Raw genomic sequence first — 21059 nt, 5'->3', positions numbered from 1 at the left:
GACCCAAATGACTAAAAAATAAACTTTGAATGTATAAGCCGCTGAGATTTGAGGACCCTTTGTTCCTGCAGCTCATCCAAGACCCTGCGAAGTCCCCACCATGCTTGTCGGTGTGGTCCCCAGACTGGGAGCGGGAGCGATGCGAGCTTTAGCCCAGCCTTGCCACCCAGTTGCTCAAATTCCTACTTTCTTTTAGTTAGTGTGAGTCTGGTCATTTCCTCCATCCCTTTCATTTTGAACTTTCTGGATTATTTACTTAAAGTGTCTTATAAAGAGAACGTCACTAGGCTTGTCTAGGACCAAATCTGAGTTTTTTTGTTTCACAGGTTAATTGGGGTGTAGCATAAAACTGCATGTATTTAAAGTATACAATTTGAGTTTTTAAACCGCATTTATTGTGTTTTTCAGTTCCAAAATTTTAATTTAGCACCTCACCAGAGAAGACATACAGACGTCACACGTCATCAGGGAAATGAAAATGAAAACGGCAACGACGTCACCGTGCACCCGTGAGAACGGCCACAACCCGGAACACCAACAACACGGATCGCTGGCAGGGACGCGGAGCAAAAGGAACGCTCCCTCACTGCTGGCGGGAAAGCAGAGAGGGGCAGCCGCCGCGGAGGAAGGTTTGCCGGTTTCTTACAAAACTGAACACGCTCTGACCATACGACCCAGCGGTCGTGCTCCTTGAGGTCTACCTAGAGGAGGTGAACGTTCACGTCCACACGACAACCCGCAGGCGGATGTTTACGGCAGCTTTATTCATAACTGCCAGACCTTGGAAGCAACCAAGGTGCCCTTCGGGAGGTGATGGGCAAACACACGGGTGCGTCCAGACGACGGGATGGTATTCGGCGCTAAGAAGGAGCGGGCCGTCACGCCACGAAGGCACGGAGGGTCCGCAGGTGCATCTCACTAAGTGACAGCAGCCAATCTGAAAAGGCTGCATCCTGTACGATTCTATCTGTGCGACGCCCTGGAAAAGGCGGGACCATGGAGGCAACAGCAAGGTCAGGGGTTGCCAGGGGTAGTGGGGGTGGTGTGGATAAATGGATAGAATTCGGAGGCTTTTAGGGCAGTGAAAACACTCCCTCCTCATTACAATGCCGTGACGGTGGACAGCTGTCATTACACATTTGTCCAAACCCACACAACATGCACCATTAAGAGTGAGTCCAGTGGAAACTACGAACTCTGGGTGATGAGGTGTCAGTGCAGGTTCACAGACAGTAACACACACACAGCTCAGGTGCAGGCTGTTGACAGTGGGGAGGCTATGTGTGTGGGGGGGATGGGGGGGTTGGGGTGGGAAATCTCAGCACTTTCCCTTGAATTTTGCTGTGAACCTAAAAGTAGTCTGAAAAAATTAACTCTTAATAAAAAATAAATTCAACTTGGTTCTTCCTTACAACTTCTATTTCTTTGCTGAAACTTTCTAGTTTTTCATTTGTTACAAGTGTTTGCAATTGCCTATAAAGCATTTTTATAAAGCCTTCCTTAAGCCTTGTCACATAACTTCAACATAAATTTGTCATCTCAGTGTTGGTGTCTGTTGATCGTCTTTGTCACTCAAGTTGAGATCTTCCTGGTTGTATGTGGAATGGCTTTTGGATGAAATCTGGACACTCTGTATTAATTTATTAACCTCTGCATTTTATTTATTTATTTATTTATTTATTTATTTATTTATTTATTTGAAAGCGAGCTCAAGCAGGGGAGGAGCAGAGAGAGAGGGAGAGAAAGAATCCCAAGCAGGCTTTGCACTGACAGCCCAGAGGGTCAAACTCACAGACCGTGAGATCACTACCTGAGCCAGTATCAAGAGCCGGATCCTAAAGGACTGAGCCACCCAGGCGCCCCTCGATTTCCTTTAAATCCTGTGTTTGCTCTGAACTCCTTGGACACCAATGCAGCACGGAAAGGGCAGAAGACAAGGTTCTCCGCCCGGGCCTCCGCCGATAGCGAGTACGGGCCCCTTTACTCGTGGGCTGCTGGGGGAGCGCCCGCCCACACTGACCGGGCAGTAGGGGGTCTTCAAGGGCCCAGAGGGATGAAGCACAGACCCACCCCCCGCCCCCTGCCTGTCTGACACCAGCGCGGTGGGGGCTGGAGTGACTGTTACAGTCTGGCCAGGCTGCTCACAGCTTTGGGGGCTGTCTGGCCCCAGTCGAATGCTTCTTGTTTGAAGGGTTCTGTCTGGCCAGGCTGGTTTGCTTAGAGAGAGCACGGTTTACTTGGATTTTGTTTTGGTTTTGACTGGGTCTGCACCTATTGGTGTTCTAGGTTTCTGACTTGTCCAGCCTCCAGTCCAGGATGGCTGAGGTGAAAGGAAACGCCAGGGGACTCATCACCATGCCCTCCCTCGGTTCTCTCCACCTTGTGGAGTGTCTTATGCTTGTTTTGTGTGTAACATCCAGGGTTTGGGCTGCATTCAGCTCCTGTGTCTTCTGGGAAGCAGGAGTCTGCTGACCTACTTTATGTCCCTATAGATCAGCTTACACTCCCAGGGTGTCCTATTTATCTCCAACACTAGAGTGTGTGTACTCACTCTTCCCTGTGATGTGAGAGACCCCCCCCCCCCACGCCCCAACACAGACACCCCTTCGTGGGCGTGCCGGCCGAGGCACTCGGACAGTGAGGTGGGGAGTCCAAGCCTCCCCTTGTGCTTCCTGCCATCTCAGACTTCCCTCTGAAATCCTACTTGAAACCCAAAAAGAAAGGCAGACAAAAGGTATGGCCCGCACCACCCCTGAAAGATAAAGAAGGGCACCCCCTACTCCCTCAGGGACCCTCACCAACGGTGACCCTGGACTGCAGTCTGGCAGGACAGACCCCACCTTCCGAGAGTCCGCAGTCCCAGGATGGCTGTGTGTTCAGGGCCACGCCCCCCCCCCCCACGAGAGCAGCACGCCCTGCTGACCTCTGCCACCCTGCCCACGAGAAGGGAGGGTCATGCCCTGTCCCTCACCACCTTTCCTCCTGTCCCAAGTCGCAGAGCCTCTGAAACAGGAGGGGCCGGGCTCCAAAGCAGCCGGTGTCCCAGTGAACACAGACGCAACACGTCTTTGTCTGGACTCTGCAATGACTCATCCCGGCTGCCACTTCAGAGTCGCTGGGGGCCCTCGGACCTCAGGGGGACCGCACCAAAACCATCAGTGCGAACCCAAAGCGAGCCCCGCATCGGATCTGTAACAGCTGCCGGACCCGTGTGCACCCGGGATGCGGGGCGGGGCTGAGGAGGCCACCTGGCCTCGGACATTCCCAGGCATCAGAGATGCCTCCTCTTGGGTCGCCCGCCTGTGAAATTCGGGGCTTGGACGTTTGGACATCTGCACATTTCCGTAGGAGAAGCGCGTTCCCTTCCGATTGGACTCAGACCCAAACACACAGCCCTGAGGCAGCCCCTCAGGAAGTTCAGATCTTTACGGCTGGGGACAGTCTGCTCTCTTTTGAATTTTATTTATTTATTTATTTATTTATTTATTTATTTATTTAGAGACAGAGTGCAAGCGAGGGAGGAGCAGAGAGAGAGAGGGAGACACAAAATCGGAAGCAGGTTCCAGGCTCCGAGCTGTCAGCACAGAGCCCGACGCGGGGCTTGAACCCATGAACTGCAAGATCATGACGAGCCGAAGTCCGACGCTTAACTGACTGAGCCGCCCAGGTGCCCCTAGTCTGCTCTCTTTTGATGGCCCCTAAAACCTGCACCATTTCCTTGAGGCCCCTCCTACACACACGGGGTCATCTGTGTTCTTGCAGAAGTGACAGGCTGAATGGACCAGGAGGTGGTGGCAGGTGCGAACTGACCACGGGACAAAGCAGCGGGCCCAGCGGGGCAGCCGGCCCCTGCCCCACGCCCACACAGGCCGTGAAGACAGAGCCCAGGCAGGGAGGGGAGTGCTCACTGCCGGTCGTAGTGGCAACGGGGCTTTATTGCACGAAGCCAGGACCCTCGGTGATGCGTCGCCATGAAGAAGCAAACCTGGTTTGAAAAATCTGACTGCGGGACATATGGATGCCATAATGGGGCTCTCTGCTTCCATGACTGAGTTTGAGAACTCTGGATGTGGCTGAACGCCCTCAGACTCCCTCAGAGAATACAAAGACAGTGGGAAAAAAGGAAACAAGAGATTCAAAAAGTGTAGGGAGGGGCGCCTGGGTGGCGCAGTCGGTTAAGCGTCCGACTTCAGCCAGGTCACGATCTCGCGGTCCGTGAGTTCGAGCCCCGCGTCAGGCTCTGGGCTGACGGCTCGGAGCCTGGAGCCTGTTTCCGATTCTGTGTCTCCCTCTCTCTCTGCCCCTCCCCCGTTCATGCTCTGTCTCTCTCTGTCCCAAAAATAAATTTAAAAAACGTTGAAAAAAAAAATTAAAAAAAAAAAAAAAGTGTAGGGAGAATCTGAGTGTTCGAAGCCCCAGATGCTCGTAAACTGACCTGCGGTTCAGATCAGCGATCTCGGGAAATGTCTAAAATATTTGAGAGAAAGAATGAGGGACATGGGGCTGGGGGAAGGTGGAATGAGGGGCTTGCCAAATCGTCTCCCCCGAAATAATGACAAAACTAGACCAAAGTGTCAAAAGTAACCATTTCAGGGTGCTGGAAATTAACCAAAGGCATATAAAAAAACTGAGAAGCATTTCTTCCAGAAAGCCTACGGCACCTCAGACCCTATGGCCAACGGGGGCGCCTTTCTGCCACGTGTGCAGGGTGCAACCACGGACCGTCCCGGGTGGGGACAAGCTTGCCCACACCACCCACCCCTAGGAATTCAGCCTTTTTTAACAATAAAAATGGGAGCACTGAGCAGAGAGCTCGCACAAAACTCAGAAGAGTTCCTGCATTCGGCCGTATCTGACAATCCGACGCGGTCACGGCACCGGCAGGTGGCTCCAGTGATCCCAGGCCACAACCAGCCTGTTCTGGTCTGCGTGTGTGCGCATCCGTGCACGGACGCGTGTGCGTGTACAGGTGCGTGTGGCGTGTGCACGCGGTGGCGGCGTAACTCTGTGCGATGAAACCCACGGAGAAACCAGGTGCGGGAAGAGCTCACTGGTGAGCCGTGGCTGCTCCCAGACAAGCCCCTGTAGGGGCAGTGACAAATCCTATCGCCTCCTCAGAGTGATGGGTCACAGAGCGTGCAGGCAGTGGGTCACCGGAAAGGTGGTTCTTTTCGGTGAAAAGGAAATTTCAGTCTGTCAGCAGCAATCCAACTGCGGGGAAACACAAAATCAAGCAGCCAGGTAGTCCCAGCCATGCGGTTTGCTGCTACTGTGTCGATGCTGAGCCCATGGACCACACTCTGGGCCCCTCGGCCTGACTGCTGGCCTGGCCTCTGCTCTGCAGCCACCTGGCCACAGCCGGGGGCTCGAGGCACCGCGATGCAAAGAGCTCAGCGGAACCAAGCAGGGGGAAGCTGACGTGACAGCAAGGGTCACCGGGAAGCTGACAGTCACCGCTTAACACAGGTGCTGGCACAGTTAGTTTTAGACCAAAAAGTAAAAAACTTGAAGACTGATTCCACACTCACACACAATCCTGAAATAGAGTCTAGAAAACAAAACTGTTTCTACCTGACTCCTCAAGTGTGGGCTGCACCTAAGCGCCGTCCTACCAAGAGGACTGCGTGGAAGGGCAGCGAAGAACAGCAGCTGTGGAGCAGGGAAACCGGACAGACAGGACCCTGGCCAGCTGCTCAAGGTCAACGTCGACAGGGACGAGCCACGTTGAGAGCGTGCACCCCGGATGTGACGAACACGGCACTTCCCCCCTGCCGTGGTCTTCCCGGAAACGAGCCTCGCTCCGGGTCTAAGCCGGAGACAAATGTCAGGTAAATCCCAACAGAGCGACATTCTACAAAATCCCTGACCCGTGCTCCTCCAAACGGTCAAGCTCATCCAAAACCAGGCGCGTCTAAGCAACTGTCAGTGAAGAAGACCCTGAAGAGCCTGAGGGTTAAATGTAACACGTGTCCTGGATGAGATTCCGAGACAGAAGAAGGACGTTAGGTAAAAACGGAGGAAATCTGTAGGCAGTGTGGGTTGTAGTTAATGACAACGTATCGATATTTGTCCCTCGACCGTAAGTAAGCAACGTACCCCCAACACATCTGTTATTCCGGGGTGGGTGGGAGATCGCTGTGCCGTCATTTAATTTTTTCTGTAAATCTAAAATGGTTCCTAAGTCTATTTTTAAACATGTATTTCAATAAAACGTAAGGGCAAATAACCTGAGAAAATATTTGCCACACAGGCTTCAGGAAAAGAACAGGTGCGAGCTCACTGGCAGCCAGAGGTGCGGCTGGAACCCCCCGAACCTGCAGCCTGCGGGCCAGGATTCAGGCGCCGACACCACCCTCGGAGAGAGCCATCTTCTCAAAGCAGCAGAATCCCACGTACTGGCTGTTTTCCTATGGCTTCGGTGTCCTTACTGTGTCCTGTGCCCTTGCCGTTGGGGCTTTGCAGCGCCCCATCCTGTATCACACTTCCTCCTGGTTTGGCCATTTAGGTGACTTGTGCCACTGTCACTTTTATTCCGTTGAGAAGCATCATCACCCACAGTTGTTTGTGCCTTGCTGGGTGGGGACACGGGGACTTCCTGAGTGCAAACTCCCCTCACGCAGTGCACATCTCTGGGCACTAACTCGCCCATGGTCCTCGGGTCTGCACCCAGCCCCTGCTTGGCACACGGCCCCGGGGACGCTGAGGGCAGGAGTCCGGCTGTCCCTTCTGCTGCAGTGCGCTGCGCTGTCCGCAGACACTGTGAAAACCGTGAGGGTGGGGGAGGTGCTGAGGGGTCTGCAGACGGAAGCAGGTACTGGTGGGGAAGGGCTGTTCCCACCAGATGCCCTGTCAGGGTGGGTGGGGCCCACGTGTCACCAGCCCCGGCCAGGCCAGGCGCCCCGAGTTATGTCAAAGGCAGGCTCGGCCGGGGGTCTCCATCGTGGCGGGTCGGCACTCGGTAGGGCCACAGCCCGATCAGCCTGCTGAGGGGAACCCTTGCCTGTCCTTAGGACATGCGGTCCTCAAGTCCACTGGACAAGGATGGAGGGCAGGGAAGGCTGGCAGGGATCCACAGCAAAGGTCAAATGCCTGCCTCAGAACTGAAAGACCCTGTGACCAGTGTAGACTCACCCCGACTTCCCGGTCACCAATTTTCTGACTGTGTTTGTTCTGAGACCTGACCTCCCAGCCAAATGGCCAGCAGGTGGCATGAATTGGCCCATCTCTTGGGTTGCTGCCAACTCAGGACATTCTTTCCGTGACAGGTATCGACCACGGGTCAATGCGTCAAGTGGGGGTCAGAGCAGAGTTAGACTCTTCTGGGAGAACGTCTCGCCCACACCGGGATGCAGGCTATCACGTGGTGCACCGTGACCGTCCTTCTCCGGGGCAGGTTCACGCCCCATGGCCTTGCGCCGAGGGGGTTGCCCCGTGAGCGGCAGCTCCGTGAGACGTCCCAGGTCCCCACTTCCAGTAGCCCTGAGCCCCGTCTGTTGTTAGGTCGGCCCCGATGCACGGAAGCTCCAGGCCCAGGTGGGCCCGACAGGAGCAGCGCCCAGGCTGGCTCGCCCCTCTCCCGAGCTCCCATGCACACTTCGCCTGCAGCCTACGTGGGCTCCTCGCGTCCTTGCCAGCTCACAAGTGTAGTCAAAGGATGTCTTCAACATCTGACTTGCTTTGCAGGACGAGGAGCACCACGCGGGGGCCGGGTCTGAGGCAGCGAGTCACAGAAGTCTGGAACCACGGGCCTCCCCTCCAAGCCACTCTGTGCGCTCCAGGCCTGCACGTGGTGTCCTCGCACCTTGCTCTCCCGCGCTGGACAGGCCCGAGGCATGAGAAACTGTTCTGGACTGAACCAGCACGGGGACGGCACAACCACTGATGCGAGGGGAGGGCCGGGGGGAGGAAGACGGAGGCCGATCCTGATGGAACGTGGCGGCGGCCGAGCCCCTTCCTTGGGTGCTCACAGCGAGCAGGGGTGAGGTTCGGCAGTCAGGACCAGGCCCGGGGAGATGAGGAGGTGGCACGGCTGGCGGTCAGCGAGGCAAGCAGAGTGACACGGCAAGGAGGGAGTGGCTGTCGTGACCCACGCACTTCCTCGACGGAGTCGTCTGCTGCTCACAGTATCGAAACCACCCCAGAAACCTAGACTGTAACCCAAGGGCTAGCAGCTCTGAAACGAGGGGTTTTCATCACAAAGTTGCTAGACAAAGCCAAGGGGCGGATTTTCTCTCCCCTAAGGGTACTCCCCAGATTCGCAGCTGCGGGGGGCCCACGGCTCCAACCCGTCCCACCGCGTCCTGTGCAGGGAGGTACTTCCCGGCGCCCAGAGCAGGGCCGGCTCCACGACGGCCCCAAGGACGCGGGTCAACGGCACCTCCCAAACTCAACAAGGACAACATGGGTTGAACTATGCAGGACCACTTATACATGGATGGTTTTCAATAAATATATCGGAAGCTTTTTGGAGATTTCTAACAGTTTGAAAAAAAAACTTGCAGGCAAATTGCATAGCCTAGAAATTATCAAAAAAATTAGGTATCTCATGAATGTATGAAATACATGTAGACGCTCCTCTATTTTATCATTTACTACCATAAAATACACACAAATATGTGACAAAAAGTTGGCATTTACCAAAACTCACATACACATCGAGAGAAATATTGAAAAATTAAGATGCAGAATTAAATCACAACCGCAGAAAATTCACCGTAGTACAAGCTGCACTGTTGCAATAATTTCATGGCCACCCGCTGCTGCTATTGTGGGGAGCTCCCGTGCTGCCGGCGTCTGCTCCAAACACCGTGGATGCCGATGCTAATATCTGCGTGAGCAGAGCATTCCTCCAGTAAACTGCGGATCCAGCGACAAGCGATCTCTTGCAGGGCTCAGGTATTCTGCGCTGTGTTTGGAGCAGTGCTGTAAACCCAGAGGACACCACGGGGCCCGTACCAAGTGCCACCGGTGGTGCTAGGAGCGCTCCCAAGAAGCAGAGAAAAGTCATGACATTAAAAGAGAAAGCCGAGTTGCTTCGTATGCACCACAGATGGAGGTCTACAACTCTGGCTGCCGTTCGTTGAAGATAAATGAATCCAGGATAAAGACCGTTGTAAAACAACAAAACAAAACAAAACAAAACAAAACAAAACAAAACAAAACAAAACAAAACAAAAGAAGAAGAAGAAGAAAAGGAAACTCGTGAAGCCGGCACGGCAGCTATGCCAGCAGGGGTGAAAACCTCACATTTTCTGCAAGATATCTTTTTAGTTCATATTGAAAATGCCACTTTTATGTGGGCGCATAGGAAAGGCACACTTGTAGACTCCAAAATCATTCGAGAAAAGGCAAAGTCGTTATATAAAAACTTAAAGCCAAAGAAAGGTTAAGGATCTAAAGGTGGAGAATTTAATGGCAGCGAAGGATGGTTTAATAATTTCAGAAAGAGGTTTGCCTTACAAAATGTTGAGATAACAGAGCCGCAACTTGGGCCGGCAAGAGGCAGCAGACAAGCTCCCGGCCACCACCAAGAAAATCACCGAGGAGAGAGTATTTGCCTGCACAGATGTTTCATGCAGACCGAGGACCCTATCCTGGACAAGAAGTGCCACAAAGTAGATCCGTCAGGAGGGGAGAGAAGGGAGCACCGGGATGTAGGACGGGCGGGGGAGATGGGCTGGCTCTACTGTTTTGTGCAAACGCAGGCAGGTTTATGATCTGGATGGCCCTTATCTAGAAAGCCCCCGAGCCTTGAAGGGAGAAGGTAAACACCAGCCGCCAGTCTTCCGGTTGTACAACAAGAAGGCCTGGACGAGAACCCTGTTTCTGGATTGGCTCCATCGATGCTTCGTGCGTGAAGTCAGGAAGTACCTTGCTAGTGAGGGACTGCCTTTTAAAGTTTTTCTGATATTGGACAATATCCCGGCCACCCAGATTCCCATGAGGTCAACAACAAAGCTGCTGAAGTGGTCTGCTTGACCCCAAACACCGTCTCTAATTTAGCCTCTACATCAGGGGTCATAAGGACCTTTAAGGCTCATTACACACGGCACTCTGTGGAAAGGACTGCCCATGCTACGGAAGAGAACCCCATGGAAGAGAGCAGCACGGAAACCTGGAAGGATTACACCACTGAAGATGCCATTGCTGTTAGAGAAAAAGCCATGAAAACCACAGAGCCTGAAACCACAAACTCCCGCTGAGAAAACCGTGTCCAGATGCTGTGGTGACTTCGCTAGATTTATGACAGAGCCAATCAAGGAGATCATAAGTGAGATCATGGACGTGCAAAAAAGGTGAGGGGGAAGAGTTTCAAGATCTGGATCTTGGAGAAGTTCAAGAGCTAACAGACCACCCCAGGGGGGTGAACAGAGGCAACTTGGCGGAGATGAGAGCCTCCGAACCAGAGCCAGACTGATGAGGGAGAAGACGCAGTGCTGGAAGACACCGTCCGTCACTTTCGACAATGAGCATCGGGCAGGTGGGTGCCAATTACTCGGGACTGCTTTCGACTTCTCGTATGACACGGACCCTTCTAAGATACGGGCACTGAAACCAAAGCAGACAGTGGAAGAAGGGTTGGTGCCGTAGACGACATTTTTGGAGGAATGAAAAAGCAAAAAGAGAGAAATTATGATGTATTTCGGTAAAATGACACTGAGTGTGCCTGCTCTGCTGCCTTCCCTCCCCCTCCTCCACCCGAGACAGGGTGACCACCTCCTCTCCCTCCTCTTGTGCCTCCTCGGCGTGAAGACGACAAGAATGAGGCCTTCGAGGATGACCCACCTTCACTCAGTGACTAGGAAATAACCATCCCGTCATACAGGTAACACACTCACCTGCTGTGCATTTGTGAGTGTCTCCATGTGCAGATGTAGTCATTGTGGCAGGAACTGCAGGCCACCACTGTGTGTCACCATCAGCGCCATCGCCTGAGCACTCATTGGGTAGGACATCGTGGGCAAGACTCACGTGGAAGTGGACAGCCTGTCCCTTACACAGGCGTCACATGAGTGACATTTCACATAAAATGAATAATGTATTGGTTTCCTTTCTGTTTTACAACTTTTTGTGTCACTTGCTTTCAAAGAATTACACTACTGTGCCGTTATGCCTGTCTCCTACTTGGAGACACTACCCGTCAGCCTAGCGTCACAGGCAAGTGTTTTTTAAAAAAAAGTAACAACGCTTCCAACGCTGTATTACGAATAGGACCGTAATACCGTATGACGTAAAAATTTTATGACAATGCGCTCATTAGTGTGTAGGCTGAGCTCCTGTGAAGCAACTGCGTTGATGGCCGCGACAAAGCGATCACGTCGCTGCCGCTTCGTTATCGGTGCGTGGTTCGGGACACCTGTGAATGCCCACGAGTGTAGTTTCCACATTATCTCTCAGTCTGGTGCTTGGTGCTCATAGTGCAAGTAACACAGACAGCATTTTGTATCATGGAAGATAATACTGACGTACGTACTGACAGTCAATTCATCTTATAAACGGTCAACATAAACTTACGTTATCGATAAACACAGTACTATAAGAGTATTTTCTCTTCCTGATGATTTTTTCTTTTTTTTTTTTTTTAACCATTTTCTTTCTTGGAAGCTGAAGACTTCTTTTTTTTTTTTTTAATGTTTACTTTTTTTTGAGACAGAGAGAGACAGAGCATGAGCGGGGCAAGAGACAGAGCGTGAGGGGGGACACAGAATCCGAAGCAGGCTCCAGGCTCTGAGCTGTCAGCGCAGAGCCCAACGGGGGACTCGAACCCACGAAACGTGAGATCATGACCTGGGCCGAAGTCGGACGCTTAACCGACTGAACCACCCAGACACCTGTGACTTTCTTAATAACGTTTTCTTTAGCTTACTTTACTGCAAGAATACAGTATACGACACATTTAACACACAAAACTCGTGTTAATCGACTATGTTGTCAAAAAGTCTTCTGATCAACAGGAGGCTATTAGTAGTTAAGTTTTGGGGGAGTTAAGAGCTACACACGTATTTTTTTCTTTTTTTTCAGTTTCTTAACTCAAATTTATTTCCAAGTTGATGTACCCGCTTGAAATTCAAAAACAGTATCTCTTGCTAGAGATGTAATTATAAAGGTAAACGAAATGACACATTTAAATATGTAAATGAAAAAACGGAATACAGTTAACAAATCCAATCCACTTGTTCTGTAATGCTAGCTTCTTATGTGTTACCTCACCTGTTGGGCAAGCAACGGTTTACTGTAAACATTGTACTTTCTGTTTCAGAAACGGGGAAAGAGGCACAAAGGGTCTTTCACAGTATCACACACTATGTTTCACAGTGAGGAGTGGAACCCATGGCCGTTTTGTGCCACAGCATATAAAGTGACATATAGTTGAGACCCACATAATTTTGCCTCAGCAAGTTCCCCTGGTTTCGTTTTCCTTTTTTCTATCTAGGTCCTAATGCTTTTCGGCCAGTCCCACAACCTAGGGACTTCCTGCTTACTTTTTACTCAGCCATCCAAAAGAATGATATCTTGCCATTTGTAACAATGTGGATGGAACTAGAGTGTATTATGCTAAGTGAAGTGAGCCGGTCAGAGGACACACCGTAGGTGGAGTTAAGACACAAAACAGACGAGCATATGGGAAGAGGGGAAAAAAGAGAAAAGAGGGAAACAAACCATGACAGACTCTTAACGACAGAAAACAAACCGAGTGTTGACGGGGGGGGGGGGGGGGGGGGACGGGCTAGATGGGGGATGGGGATTAGGGAGGGCACTTGTGATGAGCACTGGGTGTCGTATGTAAGTGATGAATCATTGACACCTATTCCTGAAACCAATACTACACTATAACTAACTAAAATTTAAATTAAAAAAATACACGTATATTTTTGACTGCGTGGAGGCGGGGAGGGGGCGCTAATCCTGCGTGTTCAAGGGTCAAGTTACTTCCAATCTGGGCATCCCAAGAGGTACGTGTAGAGGAAAGGAGCTGGCCTCCTTTAGCCACATCCTCACCACTGGGGGGCAGCAGAGGTCCATGGCCCCACGGCAGGGCTGCAGCAACACATCCTCTGGAAACACAATGTGTTCCTGGGCCCAAACCCAGCCCCAGCCCTTTGCTGCGGTTCAAGTTTTATGGGCACGTGGGCACACCCACACACTCACTGAACACACTCCCACTCACTGGCTTCAGGCTGTGAGGGCAGAGCGCAGTGGGTGCCACAAAGACTCCACGACCCACAAAACTGAGACGGTTCTCGCGGGCACAGAGCACCTGCTGGCCCTGCCGGGACCCATGCCTACAGGGTCTCCAGGTGTCCTGGCAGCACCCAGTGTCCCTCCCTCCTGACGACCAAGCGGTGTCCTGTCCGCAGCAGGCGGGTCCTCACAGCCCCCGCGGGTTTCCTGGAGGAGCGGCTGACGGAGGCGCCGGCTGCGTGTGCCCGAGTCTCGGGGCCGGGGCTCTTCCCCCACCCCCTGGAGGCCGCAGCTCACTGGGACCGGCGGCGGAGCCCATGGCTTTCCCACTCCTCTCAGAAAACAAGCTGACCTGGCCCCGAGTCACCCAGAGCCCCCAGGCCCGAAGACAGAACTCCAGGCCAGCCCGGGGGGCGCCCGTGAGCCGGGGCCGCGGTGGACAGTGTGGAGAGTGGGGTGCAGCCGCTGAGTTGTGTGCTGGAGAAGGGGCAAGGGGGGGGGCGGCCTGGGGCAGTGGCCCCCAGAGGACAGGTCCCCTTCCGGGGAAGCACGGGAGGCTTTAGGGGCAGGAAGCGGCGCCTGTGAGCAGCACTGTGCGAGTAGGGCCGGGGCGCCCGAAGACGAGCGAAACGTAAATGGGGTGCGCACGCATAGTGGGGCGGAAGGTGTCCTGCCGGCGTTTCCCGGAGGAGGCGACGAGGGACGAACTGGAAGCAGCAGAGCTCAGTACTGGCTGCGGGGCAGACTCAGGTCTGGGACAGCAGATGCGGCTAGGCGGGCAGAGCCACGTAACGGGCCGCAGGGCAGGGGCCAGCGGGTGCACTGACCCATAGGGCTCTAGGGCCACGGTAAGCGCACTGGTGTGTCCCCGGGATGGAGGTGCCCTTGACCCGGCATGCTAGCCGGACCTGAGGGCTGGAAGGAGGGTGGACATCACCCACTTCCCGGGAGGGTCTGGAAAGCACGCCCAGCCCCCAGGCCCGAGCTGCCCACTCGGCAGAGTCAACGATGAAGGGAGACCCTGTGACAGCCCATGGCACAGAACGGGCATTCACCGGACCCCGACGGACGGGATGACGGGGTGCCGGGGAGAGAGAACGCCCAGGCCTTCCCGGGACACAAACGCCACCACAAAACCCCAGTCAACACAGTGAATGGGGCCCTGGCCTGCACGTCTGCACACGCAACTAGGGACATTTTGCCCCATGCAACTTGGGGTGATTTACCCAATCCCTAAAAGCGTTAAGTGGACGAGGTACGTAGCAGCTGCCGGAACATTCCCTGTGGTCTACATTAAGTAGAAATTTCTACATTAAGTAGAAATGGCCAAGTAGGATTCCTGGGGACCTCACCACTCCAGGCGAGGCGGCATGCCAGCAAAGCCACAGTCAGGCCGCCATGAAGGATTTCGGGGCTGCAGGGCGCTGGACCCAGGAGCACCCCTTTCTGCTCTCCACCATAAAGACCAGACAGATCATGGCCCATGACAGCGGACCGCTGTGGTCCCAGCCAAGTGACTGGCCCAGTGGCAGTGCCGTGTGGCCCCTACACTTGTCCCAGCGAGTTGCCTGGGACACATCTATCTTGGTCCCGCCAGGACAGAGGACCGACCTCGGTCAGCCTTCCCTCGGAAGACAGCAGAGCACAGTCACGGCTCCCCTCGGGGCTACGGGAACTGCTTGCTCTGCCACACACCCTCCTCGGGAGCCCTGACCGCGTCGCAACACGACCCGGACGTCAGGCTGGACGACTTCATGGTTGGAGCTTTCTAAATGGACACGGTGACAGGCAATAGCAAGCGGTCTGGATACTTTGGGAGGTGCAGTGGCCGCAGGGTGGAAGGTAACTTCCAAGGGCTCAGGGGCCCGCGTGTCAGCACCGCGTGCACGATGGGGCGGCCGCCAGGACAGGTCCTCTAAGTGAAGGACCCACTGTGCCCTATGCCCGTCAGCACGCAGAAAAGGGCATACCTCCTGGGGAACCTCTGGGTTGTGCGGGCCACCTCCGCTGCCCCGGGAAAACCACTCCAAGCACCACAGGAGCCCTGCAGCCTCGCCCGCACAGCTGCTGGAGGAACCGGGGTGGACGGGCCGGCTGTGCAGAGGCCCCGGCGAGTCCCACTGCCAGCGACACCGTGCAGACGGCCCCGGGTTCTAGAGCAAGGCCACGCCTTCTGTGACAGAGGATCCGTCACTCTACAAAGCAGCTCCCGCTGACCCCCGGGACAAGAAGTGAACATGTGGCCATGGACAGCTCCATGCGGGCACCACCGGGTCCACCACGACCTAGGCTAGGCACGCTTGGCCCCAGACACGAGTAGGGCCAAGGGCTCGAACAAGTTGCACGGACAGGTGGCCCAGACCCCACGTCGCCCCTGAACGGGACTCACACATCGGATGGCCACAGAGAGCTCCAGGTGGCCAGCTCCCAGAGGGGAAGCAAACCAGAGTCAGCTTGTGGGGAGGGGAGGACCCTGCAGTGCGAACACGGGATTCTGACAGCGGTCCCCGCACAGCACTTCCCACACCAAGCAACCCTCCAACCCCACTGGGCGTCCTACGATCCAACTCATTTCTGACACCGTCTACCCAGACTGAGGTCAGATCCCACGACCGCCCTTCCCCCACCTCAGAAGCCAGTTTCAAGTCCCGCTGTCCCCTGTGCTTCTGACCGACCAGCTATCAGTCAAGGTTCCCAGGTCCCCAGACTCAGGTTCAGTTAATTTGCTAGGACGGCCCACGGATCTCAGAGAAACATTTTACTCACTAGATCACCAGTTCATTAGAAAAGAATGAAACCCAGGAACAGTCAGATGGAGAGACCTGTACCAGAAACAGGGAAGGGGTGTGGGGCTTCCGTGTGCTGGGGGCCACTCTCCCCACCAGAAGCTCCCCAAACCCCAGCTCTTTTGCGTTTTATGGAGGCTTCATTACACAGACATGATGATCAACTCACTGGCCACTGGCGACTGATGAAACCTTCAGCTCCTCTCTGCGTCCCCAGCCCCTCCCCGCCACCCCCCACCCCCACCCCCCACGCCCCGGTCAGCGGGGTGCTTTCCAAAGCATATTTGCCTAAGGTAACAAAAGACACCTTTGTGCTCTCCTCGCTCGGGACCATCTGAGGTTAAAGCCCTTGGTCCTCTGGGCCACGAACAGAGACGAAGACCAAATATATACTTCTTCCCAGAAATCAGTGTCCCAGAAGACATGGGGAGAAGGGCCCTGAGGTACAGACACGCAATCCACAGGCAGCAGCCCTTGGCTGGGCTGGTTGGCCCAGCACCCGACACGGAGGGACCGGCGAGGGCACCTGGGCACCAGGAGCCTGTCCGGACCTCTGGGAGCAGACACAGGTCACGCAGGCTCCCGGGCCAGTGCCCTGCGGCCAGGGTTCCCACAGGGCAGGCGTCTCCCTCCGCTTCAACTGCACCCTCCTCCTGCAGCGGAGTGCCCTACGTGATGGGTCTCAACTTACGTGTAGCAGGGGTGTGGACAAGGCTTCCGTGTGACACAACTCCACAGGGAAGTGCACACACAGACTGCCCCCTCCGGCCCTCACATGTGGTCCCCCACGCAGCTCCCAACGTGCCTGGGAGAAGCGGGGAGCAGGCTGGAAGCCAGGGCGAGAATGTGTTTTCCCAGGTCACCAGAGGCTGTCACTTCAGGCAAAACGGTTCCCATCAGTCACCTGCAGTTTGCTCTCCCTTCTCCGTTCAGCAGCCCCCACTCCCCACCCCCCCCGCGGCACCCCGCCCCACTGTCCCACTGCTGACACCCCTGCACAGCTGCCTCGGGGGCAGTTCAAGCTCAGCTTCCTCAGGCAGCTGCTCTGCCCCACATCCAGGCCGTCCTGACAGCCCACCAAGGGTTCGGAGACCCGGTGGTCACGTCACACAGCCCCCCTCCACCCCCGCCCCACCACGAGGCGTACGCAGAGCCACCTTGGGTGTCAGCCTTATCAGCACGCAGCCACAGTCCCCAGGTCCCTGGACCAGTCCCCTGCCCGCCCTGGAGGGTCCCCAGTGCTCTATGTTGTGGCACACGTCTACAGGTGGTTCTGAAACAACGATTTCTTCTGAATAGCGGCCGCTTTCAAACTTCTTCAAGCCACGGAACCCTTTCTCTAAACACAGTTCTCCGCAAACACTTGTACATGAAGCAGACGCCTGAGTGGGACCCAGAGGCCACCTCACGGCCCTGCCATGGGTTCCAGAAAGCACTGGGGCGAGAAGAGGAAGTGGGACCAGAGACCCACCCCAGGTCCACTGACCGCGCCCCAGGAGCAGCAGTGTCACGCGGACAGTGGGAGGAACCCCGCTCTGCTCCTGAAGGTCTCCGGGGAGGGCCCAGGGAGCAGAGGGACAAACACAGGCTCTGAACCGAGCACACACAGCACAGCATCCGTGCTCCTGCTCTTTCCCGGCTCATTTCAAAGAAAACAAATTCAACAAGGAAATAAAACATAATTTAGTTTTTATGGAAACTGCAGTCTGTCTTTCTTGTTCCCACAAATAACATTCAAATAAACTACACTTACTAAAACGTATTGTGAAATGGTTTCCCCGAAGATGCTGGCAAAATACCCCCGGTCCAGCCGGTGCCCAGGGCCACGGGCGAGGTGGGGCGCACCCTGGACCCCCGCAACCCTCGGCCTCAGGGCCTCGGTACCACACAAAGAGGACTGGGGGCAAGAGGCCTCGATCCACAGGCCGGGTGCCCGCCGTCCGGTGAGCTGGGCTCCGGGGCCGGAGCTCGAGGCAGGAAGGTATGACGGGACCCAGGTCTAGACAGGCAGGAAAGCAGCCTGCTGGGGCACCTGCAAGGACCACACCAGGTCCCCAGACACCTCCAGGCTGTAGACGGAAGTCGCCCTTCAGGGTCGTCCCCTCTCCTAACGTGGCTCTTCGAGGCTCACGAGGCTCACGGAGCCCCGGGAGGTTCAGGTCCCAGGCCCCGGCTGGCAAGGAGACCTGCCCGGAAGGCCGACAGGCGTGAGGGGCCCACACGGGACCACACAACCACGGCGCTGTGACTTTGCTGGTGTCAGCTTCAGCTCCCCAGCCACGGCACCCACCTACTCACAGCTCCTCAAATCCAGTCACACCCAAAAGACCTCCTGTCTGTCTCTTCACTTTAAAACGGTCTGTCACACGGCAGCACCCAAAGGCACACGGTCCCCCGAAGCGCGGTGTGCGCGGCTGGTGCTACGGGGCACGCCGGCGAGGTGAATCCCAACACACTTATTCTCTCCTACGTCAGAAGAAAACAGACTTCAGTACATTCCACAATCAACACACGACCCGGGACGTGACTCGCGAGGAAGAATCTGAGCACTGGCGGAAGCCGGCCACGTTCAGTGCCGCAGAACGTCACTCAACCCTCTGTGCGCGGGAGAGCGCCGGTGCAGGAAAGGCCTGAGACTGTCATTCAGAACATGGGGAGGGTGCGGGTCCTTGACTTCCGTCCGGCCGAAGACAGACAGACACAAGCTCTTCCGTGCTTCATTCAGACCGGAGGACAGATGCGGATGGGGGCCCTCCAGCCAGCAGGCCTGTGCCAGGAGCCCCGCCCGGGTCACAGGACAGAAACTCTTTCAACACGAGCTCCCGGCAGGAGCTGCCCACCCCGAGCACCAAGGCGGAGGGGGGGGGGGGGGTGACGTCTAGGGGCTCGCGCTCCCCGCAGACTCCACCCTGTCTGCCCCTGCCCTACTCCCCTACTCCTGCTGCCCCACCCCCCCACCCCCACCCCCACCCCCACCCCCACCCCCACCCCCACCCCGCACTCAGAACCGCCCTGCCATCTCCTGCGGCCCCGAGCCGGGCCGGGAGGCCGGCGCGTCCCCGCCGCCCAGGCTGTGGGCGACGAGATCCACCAAGCAGAGCCCGAAGGACCGCACCAAACCACGCGGGATCTGAAGGCGGCGGGAGACGGGCCGGCCGCTGCTCGGGGCGCCGCACACCGCGCGTCTCGCCCCAGCCCCGGTTGGGCTCCTCTGCGAGCCTCGGGGGCTCAGGGGAGCCCCTCGGAGAAACGGGACCGGCTTTCCTTCCGGCCCCGCTCAAGCGGCGCGCGGTGAGAGCCGAGCAAAGGCCGCGAGACTCGAGGCCACCCCTGGGCCGCGTGGACGCGCGCGCTCCTTCCTGACCCCCCGGGAAGGACGCGCGCAGGGGGCCCCGGGAGCCAGACGCGGCCCCGCCCGCTTCACCCCCAGAGACGGACGCCGTTCCCCCCCACCCCCCCGCCCACGGGCCGCGCGAGACCCGCGCCCCTTCCCGCCGGCAGCGGCGGGGGCCCACGGACGGAGGCGGACGACGGCTTCCCGAGGCGTCGGCGTCCCCGGCGGCGGGCCAGGCCCTGGAAGAAGGGACCCACGCCGGGCAGACTCCCCATCTCTTGGGGCCCTCAGTCTGAGGGCCGCTGCGGCTCCAGGAGAAGGTCCGCCCTCTTACCGGCTTGAAGGACCCAGGACGGCGGCGGCCGGCAGGTGGGGGGAAATGCTGGAAGGCAGAGGCCGAGCCCCGGGTCCGGTGCGTCCGCTCTGCCCCCACGCGGGGCTCCCGGATCGCACGCGGGCGAGGCAGGCCCCGGGCGCTGCGGTTTCAGAGAACTAAGCGGGCTCCGCCGCCACCCCAGGAGGCCCACGGCTGGCAATGTGGAGCCAGCGAGGGACCCACCTCTGTGACGGGCCAGCCGCGGCGCACTGTCAGGGGACACGTGACTGCCCCGGACCGAGCGGCACCCCACGGTCCCGATGTTGAAGCCCTAACCCCCAAAGTGACGGCACTTGGAGACGGGGCCTCTAAGGGAGCGATTAAGGTCAAACGGGGTCCCGCGGGTGGGGCCCCGATCCGATGGGGTTACTGTCCGGGTAAGAGGGAAGACCAGAGGGCCCCCTGTGCCCCCATCAAGGCTCCTGCCCATCTGTCCCCACAGGAACGTGGGGAGGGAAAGCCGTGGGAGGACACCAGGGGGTCAGGAAGAGAGGTCTCACCAAACCCGACCGTGCTGACACCTTGGTCTTGGGCCCCCGCCTCCGGAGCTGTGAGAGCGAGTGTTCGTGGTTTGAGCGCCCGGTGCGTGGTGCGTGGCTACGGCCGCCCGCGGACGAAGTCGGCGACGGAACCCAGGGTCTTCGCAACACGACGTCAAAACGTTTGGAATAGGAGCCAGAATCACTCAGCGTACAAAGACACGGGAAAAAACCCAGAATGACATACTGATTCCAAAGTGGCCACTTGCTGGAATACCCAGACAGGATTTTGGAGAAACTGTCATAAGGAGGCTAAGGAGGGTGAAGAAAATACTCATGGAAGGAACGTAAATAGAGCGGAAGTCAAGAAAGAGAAAAGAAAAAGAACCCCATGTGCATTCTACAGCTGCTGTAACGAACGGCCACCGGTGTTGCCAAGGACAGGACTCGAGGCCACAGAAGCACGGCGTCCTCTCTCATGGCGCTGAGAGCCCGAAGCCCACAGTCAGGGCTTCCGGGCCCACGGCTCAGCGGCGGCAGGGCCACACGCTCTCCAGAGGGCGCGAGGGAGCATCTGTCCCCCCTGAGCTGGCAGCTACATGACCTTCTTCTCATCTCTCTCTGCCCCATCTTCACATGGCCTTCCCCGGAGTCTGTGAGCAAATCTCCCTCCTCCTCTCTTATAAGGATGCTGGTGATTGCATGTGGGGCTTCCGGGGAGCAGAACTCCCACCCTCACACGGGGTGATGAAGCACATGAAGGCAGGGAGAGGCCATAGAGGTGCCCGCCCTTCCCTGCTGCCAGCAGAGTGGAAACCTGATCACCCCCGACACAGCAGCAACAAGGCAGGCGTCTGGGGCGCAGCAGGGAACCAAACAGGAGTGGTGAGCCGGGCGAGGAG

General features: G+C 56.5%; 1 protein-coding gene across 17 annotated transcripts in view; it reads right to left on the bottom strand.

Annotated features, from left to right (window-relative positions):
• PCBP3 (poly(rC) binding protein 3) overlaps positions 1-21059 on the bottom strand; it is a 273869-nt gene that overhangs the window by 95196 nt on the left and 157614 nt on the right. The window contains exon 1 of one of the 17 annotated variants that reach the window (XM_058732274.1): positions 19637-19651. The exons of the other annotated variants lie outside the window; for them this stretch is intronic. The gene's annotated coding sequence lies outside the window, so the exon portion shown is untranslated. Of the gene's footprint in view, positions 1-19636; positions 19652-21059 lie in introns of those variants that run through there. 17 annotated transcript variants of the gene reach the window in all.

This window comes from Neofelis nebulosa, chromosome 5 (assembly GCF_028018385.1).
Source record: "Neofelis nebulosa isolate mNeoNeb1 chromosome 5, mNeoNeb1.pri, whole genome shotgun sequence".
Lineage (NCBI taxonomy): Eukaryota > Metazoa > Chordata > Mammalia > Carnivora > Felidae > Neofelis > Neofelis nebulosa.
The sequence above is the reverse complement of the archived record's forward strand: the minus strand, read 5'-3'. Positions and strand labels throughout refer to the sequence as shown.